This window comes from Rattus norvegicus, chromosome 5 (assembly GCF_021556685.1).
Source record: "Rattus norvegicus strain SHRSP/BbbUtx chromosome 5, alternate assembly SHRSP_T2T, whole genome shotgun sequence".
NCBI classification, from domain to species: Eukaryota; Metazoa; Chordata; class Mammalia; order Rodentia; family Muridae; genus Rattus; species Rattus norvegicus.
This window is the reverse complement of record NC_141538.1, coordinates 167,499,672-167,510,603: the sequence shown is the minus strand read 5'-3', so window position 1 is coordinate 167,510,603 and position 10,932 is coordinate 167,499,672. Positions and strand designations below refer to the sequence as shown.

The following is a 10,932-nucleotide window of genomic DNA, read 5'->3' as shown; positions in this document are numbered from 1 at the left end:
AGCTAGAGTCATCTGAAAGGTGAGAATCTCAATTTAGAAAATGCCTCCATAAGATCCAGCTGTATGCCACTTTGATGGGAGAGGGACCAGCCCACTGTGGGCGGTGTCATCTCCTATACTGGTGGTCCTGGGCTCTATAAGAAAGCAAGCTGAGCAAACCAAGGGGAGCAAACCAGTTTCAGCACACACACACACACACACACACACACACACACACACACACACACCCCAAGGCCTCTCCATCAGCTCCTGCCTAACTTCCTTCAGTGATGAATAGTAATGTGGAAGTGTAAGCTGAATTAACCCTTTCCTCTCCAACTTGCTTTAGTCATGGTGTTTCATCACATCAATACCAACCCTGAATAAAGGAGGAAGCCTTCAGTCTTTATGCCTTCATATATATTTCTACAGTGTTATAGAATGAACACACCTTCCCACTGAAAAATCACATCAGCACTTAGAAATTAATAAGGAAAATCTCCCTAATAATAGCACAAGGCTGGTTCTGGCTACTGCACAAAAGGGAGCCAGCCCCAAACAGAAATTTCCATCAGTTGACTTAGTTTCACACCTTCAGCTTAGAGTTTGAGCAACTAAACATGTTTCCTGGAGACAGAAATTTCAAGATGGGTGGTTTGGACGAACAGGGAGATTAGCAATGTCAAAATATTGCCACATTGTCTCTGGATGAACCAGGACTGCTGTCCCCAGACAGCTGCTATCCAGGGCCATCCTGCCTGACTAGCAGAACCATGCTCTTCCCAACAAGAGAACTGGGGAGCGCTCCTTTATCTAAATTCTACCTTGTGTAACTTAGTTTTTCTTAAGCAACTTTAGCAGATCCTTTGTAATATCAACATATTGCTCCCCGTTTGTCCAAGATGATTACAGTGTCTTTCTCCTTATTTCTGAAACTCTAATAGCACAAATAGCTAGATCTTTGTGCGTTACCCACCGCAAAGAGCCCTTAAGATTTATCTGATTTCTGAGCTGCATTTTCAAGTAGGATACTTTAATTTTTTTTTCCCCCCGGAGCTGAGGACCGAACCCAGGGCCTTGTGCTTGCTAGGCAAGCATTCTACCACTGAGCTAAATCCCCAACGCCAGGATACTTTAATTTTGATTCTGGTTGGTTTTGTTTCCTTGTGTTGTCCTCATTCTGATACAATGTTTCAGATGTTGAGTTTTCTGGTTAAAAGTTTCTGTTCTTTTTCACGATTTCTATTTTTTGTTGGTGGAATGCTAAGTGTGTTGTCCCAGCATCTAGAGCACCTGGCACTGTTAGCCTGCCATTTTCTTTTTTCTGGAGAATAACTCATCTTTTCATGGTGTTTCCTGTGTCGGATAACTTTTTTTTTTCTTTTTTCTTTTTTTCGGAGCTGGGGACCGAACCCACGGCCTTGCGCTTGCTAGGCAAGCGCTCTACCACTGAGCTAAATCCCCAACCCCGTCGGATAACTTTTGATGCTTTGATGACTGTGTTGTGGGACTCCATCTTCCCATAGCTCCCTGGCAATCACTGAGTAGATACATACCAGTCCCATCTTGTCATTTCTGCCAAGAGTTCCTGTCACTTAAGCTGTTAGAATCTATCCTCTCTCTGTTCCTTTGGGTGTAGCTCATGCTTGTGCCATTTAGAGGCTAAACTAGGACCCAGGCAGTTTCAATTAAAACCTCAGCTCTTTCCACACACACACACACACACACACACACACACACACACACACACACACAAAAGAAAGGTTACTAGTTATTCTTCTGTTGCTGTGAAAAAATGTCTGACCAGCGCAACAGAAGAAAGGAAAGGTTTATTTTAGCTGATGGTGTAAGGGCTCGATCCATCACAGCAGGAAGGCCTGGGCACAGGAGCATGGTCACACGGCATCCACACTCGGATGTGAAGCAAGCAGATGCTGAATGCTGTGCTCAGCTCCCTTTTCTCTACCTTATTGGGTTTGGGTTACAGCCCAGTTGCCTCATAGACCAGAGTCCGTACCTGTCTGAATCCCCAGCCCAAACCCCAGGAGCATTTTTATCTATCTCTCTAACTTGCCTTTTGAGACAGGGTCTTTCTGTGTAACCCTGGCTGTTGTGGAACATGCTCTGTAGACCAGGCTGGCCTCAAACAAACTCACAGGGACCTGCCTGCCTCTGTCCCCCAAGTGCTGGGATTAAAGACATATGCCACCACATGTCTTCATGAGCATTTTATTTTATTCTTTAAGGCTTCCTTTTATATGTATTGGTGTTTTGCCTGTGTGTATGTACACCACATGCATGGCTGGTACCTGAGAAGAGGGCGTGAGATCCCCTGGAACTGGAGTTACAGGTAGTTGTGAGCCACCAGGTGTGTGCTGGGAATTGAACCTAGGTCCTCTGGACGAGCAGCCAGTACTGTTAACCACTGAGCCATCTCTCCAGCCCCATCCATGAGCATTTAAATGCTCACCCTATACCTCTAATTATTGGGGTGTCTGTTACACAGCCTGGGAACTTCAGACAGTGTGAAACTGTGCTCACCCGAGGCTATGTTCTATCTACTCTCCGCCTTGGTACTCTCTACCTTCCCCCACTGTTTGATCCCTTTAAATAATCATTCCGTTAAGAGCAATGGTCAGCCAGGTGTGTTGTACCAACTGTCAAGTCCAGCCTGGGCAGCAATGTGGTGATATGTAAAGTAAAGCCTTTAGGTGTGGCTTTGAGTAAAATGTTTCGGCAAAGCCTCTGCTGTTGGGTTAATCGGTAGAGGCTGAGAAATTGTTTTGAGAGTGTTTGAACCTTGAAGAGACGTCGTGTCTCTGGAAGGTCTGCACTTGGTGCTACATGAGAGCTTGCCGCTGCACAAGTCTTGGTCCCAAGACACTCCTGGCCAACCTGGAGTTCTTACTATTAATTTCCAGCTAGCCATGGTCAAAAGGGACTGAGATCTGTGGACTATTTGCTCTCTCTGGTAGCAATGATAAAAAAAAAAATACTTTGGTAGTTGGAACCTTTCCCAGCCCCAATAATTTTGTCTAATGATTGACTAAAAGTCGCTAGAGTGAGCTAGATATAATCAGTCTTTTGTCCAAGAAGGCTGAGCCTCTCTGCTCCTTTGGAAAATGAAGGCTTAGCATCTTGATGGGCTTCTGTCTGTAGTGCGGCACCTACGACCGACATCAGTCAATCTGACATAGGGAAATTCTGCCCTGAGAGTCTGAAGATACACCTCGGTGATTAAGAACATACACTCCCGGGCTGGAGAGATGGCTCAGCTGTTAAGAGCACCCGACTACTCTTCCAGAGGTCCTGAGTTCAATTCCCAGCAACCACATGGTGGCTCACAACCATCTGTAATGGGATCTGATGCCCTCTTCTGGTGTGTGTGAAGACAGCTACAGTGTACTTATATATAATAAATGAATAAATCTTAAAAAAAAAAACCATACACTCCCTGCTGAGGACGTGAGTTCAGTTGGGTGTTCACACCTGCCTGTGACTCCCGCTCCAGAGGAATCTGATGCCCTCTTCTGGCCTCTGTGGGCGTGCGTACACATGCTTGGTGCCCTGGCGCTAGGTATGGCTCGGTGATTAGAAGCTGTGGCCACTCCTGCAGAGGTCCTGGCTCTGGTTCTCAGCATCCACACGGCAGCTCACAACTGCCTGTAAGTCCACTTCCAAAGTACCCGACATCCTCGTCTGGCATCCCAGGCAGGCGTATGGTGCATGGACCTATATACAGAAAAACACACATATACACGAAATAAATGTAAGTGAACAAAACATAAGCAAATACATTTTTCTGAAGGAGCGTAGCAGGCTGCGGGTGGGTGTCACCCAAAGACTCTCGTCACACTGGTTTGGGAAGTACTTCAAGCGGTTAGCCAGGATGGCTTCGGCCTCGTTCTCCAGTTACCAAAGCCTCACCACCTCCTAGAGTCTCAGCTTTAAAGATAGACTCTTGGCAGCCAGTAGGGTGGGGGTTTTCTGCTACAGAACCAGAGAGCATCACCTCCTGTGCGTTCTCGCCTCTCGACTTTCCGCCAGTCCTCGGTCAGCACGGCCTGACATGTCTCAGAAACTACCGTGTTGCTTTGGGGGTTCGGGGGGAGGTATGGGGGTCAGTAAGTAATTTGTGAACAAAGGCTCAAATCTGGCTGTCCTTGTGGGGACCCCATGCTCCCCTCTGTGTGCACGGTGCTCACTCTTCCCTGCCGGATGTCATGGGATGGAATGCTGAGGGTACGACAGAGACAAAGCTGTAGAAATTGTCAGGCGCTTTCCTAACTTGAATTTTTCCCAACACCCACTTTTAATGATGGTTCCTCCTTTTAACCTCCTTTTAGCCCACCACCCACCAGAGGTAGTGGGAAAGAAAGGATACAGGGGGAGTGGACCTGTTTAGAAAGGTTCTTTGGAGCAACTCCCATCTGTGCTGTCTGGAAATCACCAATTCAGTTCACAGGTAGTCAGTAGGAGCTCGATCCACTTGCAAACACTTTATGGTTACACCAGCAGTCTGATTTAGCAGAGTCAGGATAGCAAACACGAATCAGGGCTGGAGAGATGGCTCAGCCGTTAAGAGCACCGACTGTTCTTCCAGAGGTCCTGAGTTCAAATCCCAGCAACCACATGGTGGCTCCCAACCATCTGTAATGAGATCTGATGCCCTCTTCTGGTGTCTGAAGACAGCGACAGTGTACTTATAATAAATAAATAAACCTTAAACAAACAAACAAACACAAATCAGCAGCAGTGGCTACCTAGTAGAGACAGCCAGGCCTCATCCTCAGCCCTAGTCATCAGGAGGGACCAGGAGGAAGGCCAGGAAAAGTTCTTGGCTGTGCCTCTCTTGGAAGCAAAGATCAGCGAAGACTGGTGTTGCACAGCCAGCTCTAAAAGCAAGCCAAGCTCAGCCCCAGTCACTGTCCATCAAATCCTTTTCATACTCCCTCCAAACATCACACGTCCTCCACGGGTCTTGCCTCAGCAGGTGCGACTGTCACAGCTGACATCATGCAAAGAGTCCTTCATCACGTGTCCTTTCACAGTCTCGCTTTAGCAGAGCATCCTCTCTCCTGTGTCTGCTTCAGCTAAATGTTCCTTCACGTGTGTGTGTCCCGGCAAAACACCATCCAAACGACTGTCCAAAGAACGCTTAACGCTCCGCTTCAGAGTTTCATACCATTCTTAAGAAGTTCCAAGACAGAATGAAGTCACTGGAGGGGCCTTTCTATCTGGGGTACCTGGCAACAGCCTTCCACCCAATGGACACCTTACAACGTGGTACCCAAAGGAACCTGGTGTGACACGTGGTGGTGTGACAGGTGGAGCCAGACAAGCGCCTGTGAACCGTTGGCTGAGTGGACTCTTCTGCTGGATGATGAAGGTAACTGCTGCAGATCCATAGCCACAAGCACACCATAGTGTGCTGGGCCTGCACTGGGCCTGCACTGAGCCTGGGGCCTGGGCCTGGGGCGTGGGCCCTATTGGTAGAGCATGTATAAAAACCTGGGTTTCATTCCCACAACTGCACACCCTGGGTTTTTAACTGCATGGACTGGATATGCTGGTGCAGACTGTGATCCCAGAACTAGGGAGGTGAGGGCAGGAAGATCAGAAGTTCAAGGGCGGGGACTGGAGAGACGGCTCAGCAGTTAAGACCACCGACTGCTGGGAACTGAACTCAGGACCTCTGGAAGAGCAGACAGTGCTCTTAACTGCTGAGCCATCTCTCCAGCCTCTTTTTTTTTTTTTAAAGAGATTTATTTATTTACTATATATACAGTGTTCTGCCTGCAAGTATACCAGCAGGTCAGAAGAGGACATCGGATCCCATTACAGATGGTTGTGAGCTACCATGTGGTTGCTGGGAATTGAACTCAGGACCTCTGGAAGAGCAGTCAGTGCTCTTAACCACTGAGCCATCTCTCCAGCCCTCTTTTTAAGATTCTTACAGGATTATTTTTAAAGATACGTAATAAAATACTTAACCTTTTCTTTGTCACCGCAAATCGCTGCCTGCCAGGAGGAGAAACTGGCTGAGGAAACTGCCTTGCCTGCTCGCACTTTGCTAATCTCTAACAAGTTGCTCAGTTATGGGTGTATGTGGGCTCTTGGGAATGACTTGTCTTCTTTACCTGTAGAAGGTAACGTTACTTCTTATAAAGGTATTGGAGAACACTCTGTATTTTCATCATCACTAGAAGAAAATTAGAACATAATCACGTTGTCACTTTCTACTACGTGGAAAGTTTGGTTGGGATCTGTAAACCATGGGAGAAAGAATGGAGTTGTTGGAACATTGTTCTTCAACTACGTGTGTGTGTGTGTGTGTGTGTGTGTGTGTGTGTGTGTGTGTGTGTGTGTGCAAGCATGTATGCATTTGTGTGTATGAAGTTATTGGAGTCCACCTTTGCTTCATTTACTCAGTGTGTAGGTATATGTGTGTGCATATGATAATTTTCTCTCTTTCCTTCTCCTTCTCGGCAGCCCCAAGGAGTTAAAAATAATTCAGAGCATTTGCTGTCCACAGGGAGTGCCAGCCCCAGGAAATTAAGATTTGTTCCCTCAGAGAAAAGTCTGCTGAGTAATTCCTCTATTCGATGTCTGCCATAGGCAGCAGCCCCATCGGTATCTGGACCAAGTCCCTGTCAGCTGCTCTTGGAACTGACCCCCACTAATGCCTGCCTCATTTTATCTGCCCCACGGATGCCAAAGCCGGTAATTGGCACTGCTTCAAGATGGCTCTGTTGCCTTCCTGCCCTACTCGCCCCAACTCTCCAACTGCTGTGTCCACGTTTAGGCTCAGCCTCTGATGTGTCACCAGTGAGTCATGGCTCCTGATCATTCTGGGGCAAGGCTGGCATCCTGGTTTGTACCAGAAGATGCCTGCAGCCTCTCTTCTGTCCTGCTGTATCTGGGTATGATCCCTATGGCACAACCCCTGACCTCTGCCAGAGCCACTCCGGTGACCTTGTCTCAAACAAACCGAAATCTTGATAGAAGGGTAGACATCTCTCACTCCAAACTCTTCTTAAGATAACACTAGCAGGACACTGACTGGTTTTTTGCATTTCTAATGAATTCTTAAGGGGGAACCCATCTGAATGTTAAATAGAATGTATCCTTTTTTATTAAAAGATTTGTTTTTATTCCTGCAAATGTGTTTATGTCTCGGTGTACTGGCTCTTAGGTTTCAAACCTGTTCCCTATTTAACATATCAAAGTGAACCTGGCTTCTAGGTTCTCCCAGCATCCCTCAGTCCCTACCTGTTAAGGGGCGTGGTTGGCAAACCCCACCCTCTCTCTCTACCCTGCCTTCTCCAGCTCAGGAGCTGGGCTGCACTTCCCACAGAGGTCTCTATATCCACACACTTGGTTACCTACCCTCCCTACCTTTTTCTGCTCCTTTGGGCTCCTGGCTGCTGTACTTGGTTCCTCTCTCTCCCTTCCCCTCCCTCTCTCCCCACATGCTTCAGGGTCAAGACTGCTCTGGACTCTCCCAGATGTGTCTGCCTCTGGCTGTGCTCTCCCACACGTCTATAATAAACGTTCCCCTCCACAATATCTAGTAACAGGCATGTCCCTTTTTATTTATTTTGTACATATGAGTACACCGTCACTCTCTTCAGACACACTAGAAGAGGGCATCAGATCTCATTACAGATGGTTGTGAGTCACCATGTGGTTGCTGGGACTTGAACTTGGGACCTCTGGAAGAGCAGTCAGTGCCCTTAACCTCTGAGCCATCTCTCCAACCCCTCTATTTAAGTTTTTTATTTATTTACTTTTACTTGATGTGTATGTCTGTGAGCCTGCTTGAGTTTATGTAAACCACATGTGTACAAGGAGGCCGTGGTGGTCAGAAGCAGGTGTCAGATCCCGTGGATCTGGAGTCCCGTGTGTCTTGAGCCCAGGTCCTCCTCCAGAGCAATCAGTGCTCCTAACCACTGAGCCACCTCACCACCCGCCCCTAAACTGCTATTTTAAATGGGATTTTTTTCCTTTCATTTCATTTTTGAGGCTTCTAAATATTTGTTGTTCCTATTTAATTAAAACATTTAAATGACATTTTCATTAATTCTAGAGGCGGGGCAGGTAGTGGTTCGTCCCACAGTGCGCATGCGGAGGTCCAAGGACAGCTTATAGGAGTTGGTTCCCTCCTTCTGCCGTGTGGGTTCTGGGGGATCAGACTTAGCTCAGGCTGGGACAGGTACCTTTACCCATGGGATCCGTTTGAATGGCCCTTTGCTGTTTCGAGACAGTCTTGCTATGCAGACCCGGCCACTGTGGAACTGACTGTGTCTGTCAGCTGGGCTAGAGCTCACTGTTGCCTCTTCACATTGATGTTGTGATGTCTGGTCAGATGCTAACACACACACCTCTGACAGGTGTGCAGGTAGAGACATCTGTTAAAATGTTCTTCCTCTTCTTTTTTTTTTTAAAGATTTGTTTATTTATTTCATGTATGTGGGTACCCTGTAGCTGTCTTCAGACACACCAGAAGAGGGCATCGGATCTCATTACAGATGGTTGTGAGCCACCATGTGGTTGCTGGGCATTGAACTCAGGACCTCTGGAAGAGCAGTCAGTGCTCTTAACTATTCTGCTTTTAAAACAAGATTTTTTTTAAATTATAACTTCTTTTGCATCTCTGTGTGTGCATGTATGTGTTTCTGTGCATGTATGTGTTCATGTATGTGTTTGTGTGTGCCTGCCTGCATGTGTGCATGTGTGTGTGTGTATTCATGTATGTGAGCACGTGCACATGTGTGCCATGGTACAAATGTGGAGACCAAGGGATGATTTTCAGGAGTTAGTTCCCTTCTCCTGTGTGGGTCGTGGGGTTCAAACTCAAATCATCAGTAGCCCAGGCTAGCCTCTAACTTACCGTGTAGCAGAGGGTGATCCTGAGCTCTTCCTCATCTTTCCACAGTAAGTGTCTCACCAACGGAGTCTTCATCCAACCGTTGTTTCTGTTTTTTGAGACAAGGTCCTAATACATAGTTCCGGCTAGCTTAGAACTCAATGCAGAGACCAGGTTGGTCTCAAACTTGGAACAATCCTCCTGCCTTAGCCTCCTGGATGCTAGGGTTGTAAGCACACACCAGCAGGCTTGACTCTAGCAATTTCTTGGAACACGGTGAGATCTCAGGCTACATTAAATACATGAAACTTGGATCTAAAACAGCCCGTGGGAGTGTCGCCACAAGATGGGTTCCACCCGCGGGGCTGCATAAGCCATGCAGGGTGGTAAGTGCCTGTAATTCCAGTGGAGGCCCGAGGAGAGGATCGAGGATTGGAGGATCAGGAGTTCAACACCAGGCAGAGCTTACATAATGACTTCAAGGCTAGCCTGGGTTACATGAGAGCCTCTCTCAAAACATAACAAAGTCACATGTCATGCATGCTTTAAAATGGTCTTAGTGACTTAAATTACCGTCTCTCATTTTCATGCTCTGCCCGAGACCACGATTTCTTCTGACGAGCTGCTTTTCTCAAGGAACTTCCTGGCTCCAGCTGTCTAATTGAGGGCAAGTTAACCTCTGAGGGAAATAGATCCTGGCCAACAGTGTGATCTCGTAGTCCCTAGGATGACTGTCATTTCCCTTTCTTGTCCCCTGGAGGACAGGTGAGAATTAAAAGACCCCTGGGCGCCGCTTCGGAGTGTTCCTGGTCCCAGGTAGCCACCCTCTCAGCGGTGGTGTCTACCGCCCTCTTGTGGTGGAGGGAGATTTTGTTCTTTTCAGTTTCTCATCTGACAAACATTCCCAACAGCCATGTGGTAGAAGTGAATGGGTACCTGTGGGTGTCAAATATTTACATCTGAGCGTCGCACTTAGTGACATTAGGGGGAAACAGGGAAAAGGATCCAGGGACCCCGGAAAACTGAGCACCTTTAAGCAAGATCCAGGTTGCCAGATGTAGTGGGTTCGGCCTAACACTGCTTGTATTCTAATGTTAGTTTGGGTCCTCAGAACTGCTTTACAGGAGGGGCTGCATGTAGCTTCTGGGAACCAGCCTCCAGTTGTTTCTGACTGGTAAATAAAACCGCCAACAGCCCATAGCTAGGAAGGACAGATGGGTTTTTGGAATTTCCTGGGGCTTGGCACTGAAGGAGGATGGGGGGAGGGGAGAGGGAGGGGAGGAGGAGAAAGAAAAGGAGGGGGGAGGGGAGAGGGAGGAGGGGGAGGAGGGGGAGAAGGGGGAGGAGGAGAAGGAGATCCACTATAGCTGAGAAGGGTGCAGGTCAGAGAGGCATAGCCACCATGTGAGGGAGTCATGAGAGTATGGCCAAGGCTTCTCAACTGGGTCCAGGGCAGCCAAGATAGACTATAGAGTTTAGTAAGTAATAACTCAGGAATATTGGCGGGAGGTGGATTAACTGTGTGAAGGTTAGGCAGTGGCCAAACTACTGAGTGAGCTACTTAAGGCCTATCAAAACATAAAGACTGGGGTGGGGGGAGGGGCTGTCTTTCTTTTGGGAACATTGAGTATTGAGGTGGATAGCGAACCTGCCACCGGGACATATTTACTAATTATTTAATTCAACAGCCAAAAGCCCTGAGACCTGTGTCCGCATGTTGAAGATCTCAGATTCAGATTTCAGCAGAGAGCTACCCACATGCCATCCACCACCGGAGATGCTCTGTACAAATCTGCCCAAAATAAATATGGCGCTCGTGACACAACACTGGGCTTTTCTGGTTTCGTGATTCTTAAGGCTTTGGATCCTCGAATGAATGTCTTCTGGTATTTATACTGGAATACGCTTTTTTCCCTGCTCTTACTACCATTCAAGTTTTAAGACTTGTCTTTATTTACCTGTACATTCGTGCCGAAAAGTATACCAAGTGTATGCAGATGTCTGCGGAAGCCAGAAGAGGGTGTCAAATCCCCCCCCCCCCAGAGCTGGAGTTAAAAGTGAGCCACCAAGCACCCATGCTTCTG

At 47.5% G+C, this 10,932-nt stretch overlaps 1 long non-coding RNA gene across 1 annotated transcript; it reads left to right on the top strand.

Annotated features, from left to right (window-relative positions):
• Window positions 1-5,199: 5,199 nt before the first annotated feature.
• LOC102556501 (uncharacterized) lies at window positions 5,200-10,677 on the top strand. The gene is made up of 3 exons (XR_015621369.1): window positions 5,200-5,368; window positions 9,485-9,613; window positions 10,537-10,677. It is a non-coding gene; the product is annotated as an uncharacterized LOC102556501 (long non-coding RNA).
• The last annotated feature ends 255 nt before the right edge of the window (window positions 10,678-10,932 follow it).